Below are 2,053 nucleotides of genomic sequence, written 5' to 3' on the forward strand. Positions count from 1 at the left end.
TTCTTCTTCTTCTTGCTTTACGGCGGATCGCAGACTTATAAGTGCATTACCGCCACCTATCTCTCAAGTGGACCATTGACACTCCTAATTGAGATTGTAGATAGTGTCAATGGTCCATTTGAGAGATAGGTGGCGGTAATGCACTTATAAGTCTGCGATCCGCCGTAAAGCAAGAAGAAGAAGAAGAAGACGTGTCACGTGCCGGCTGTGTCGAGGACGCGCTCAGTGCAGTTCAGACAGTTCAAACATTGCAGTGCATCAGAGGTAAAAAACGATATAAATATTGTTCATTTTCTTTCACAGACCGATCGTTTTGTGTCTTTACACATCAATGTATCGTCACGAGCCGCAGGGTTTAATTTGGTTAACTTAATTCGTTTTTTTTTTACTCTCAAAGCCGTGATTCCCATTCACCTCCATTATAAGACTGACAGACTGCAACAGTTTGACTTAAAAATCTTCGTTTGTGTTCTACTGAAGAAACAAAGTCACCTACATCTTGGATGCCCTGGGGGTAAGCAGATAAACATACAATTTTCATTTTTGGGTGAACTATCCCTTTAATAACTATTTTTAACATAAAGCACGTCCCGCGCTTTATTTTCTCATTTATGCATGTTTATTATTCACTCCTAAATTGTCGATAACTTTAAGCAGTGCTGCGCGGATATGATATAAAGTTTGGTACAGCCAGCATGCAGGGAGCTGAAGCAGAGTGCTGAACACACACCGTCCTGCTGTTGCACGTCGACGCAACGCAGGAAATACAGCTTTTATTAAAACGCTTTCGTTCTTAAAGAGCAGGTCATATGGTATTTTAAAGTATCCTAATATTGTGTTGGAGTCACCTACAACAGGTTTAAATGCATCAAAGGTCAGAAAACATTGTAATTTTCTCAGAATATACATTTAATATTAGAGTCATTTGCCAATGATTTAGAAACGATTCGTTCCAAACAGGTTCGGAGCAAACCTCGCACTTCCATAAGCCTACTCTGCTCTGATTGGTCAGCTGGCCAAGAATATACATTTAATATTAGAATAATTTTTCAATGATTTCGAAATGATTTGTTCGAAGCAGTTCTGAGAACTGTAAACTCCTCCCTTCCATAAGCCTACTCTGCTCTGATTGGTCAGCTGGCCAAGTCTGTTGTGATTGGTCTTTCGCAATTCGAGTCCGAGCCCGAGTCCGAGGATGATACCAATGCAGTCGCTCAACCGGAAACTCCATGGCAAGCAGGATTTGATTAGGACGTTTCTCAGTGGTAAGTTTAAACTTTGTATGTGGTACTTTACTTGATGTGACAGCAGTTTTATTGCATTCATTATTATTATTATTATTATTGACTTATTTGAGGTGCACATGTGGGAACTGTATTATGGCGCTTTTCCACTGCATGGTACGGCTCGGCTCGGCACAGTTTGCATTTCCACTGCAGTTTAGTACCGCTTTAGAGTTGGCGGGATTATAGACATGTCGTTATAGTTGTGCCGCCTCTACTGCCGCGACCTCCTGAAAACTTTTTCATTCCGCGGCGTCCCATCAAGCTCTCGCTGGATCCGCTCCTCGGCTATCAACGAGAGGAACGTACGTACTTCCTCATCAGACCATTATTTTGTTGTTTAAAAGTAGGTGCGCTCGTTCGAAATTGTTGCGTTCGTTGTGTTCGATCCTCTCTGTGCTGATTAAATCTAGTGGGTCTCGTGTCGCAAGTTCAATGACGCAGGTAGTGACGATTCTCTCCGGCAAATCAGTGATCAGCAGGGTTTACATGTCACATTTTGGTAACGGTACGGCTCGCTTGGAACCTCAGCCGAGGTGGTACTAGCTCTCGCTGGATCCGCTCCTCGGCTATCAACGAGAGGAACGTACGTACTTCCTCAACAGACCATTATTTTGTTGTTTAAAAGTAGGTGCGCTCGTTCGAAATTGTTGCGTTCGTTGTGTTCGATCCTCTCTGTGCTGATTAAATCTAGTGGGTCTCGTGTCGCAAGTTCAATGACGCAGGTAGTGACGATTCTCTCCGGCAAATCAGTGATCAGCAGGGTTTGC

Source organism: Sinocyclocheilus anshuiensis, unplaced genomic scaffold (genome assembly GCF_001515605.1).
Source record: "Sinocyclocheilus anshuiensis isolate Anshui unplaced genomic scaffold, SAMN03320099.WGS_v1.1 scaffold770, whole genome shotgun sequence".
NCBI classification, from domain to species: Eukaryota; Metazoa; Chordata; class Actinopteri; order Cypriniformes; family Cyprinidae; genus Sinocyclocheilus; species Sinocyclocheilus anshuiensis.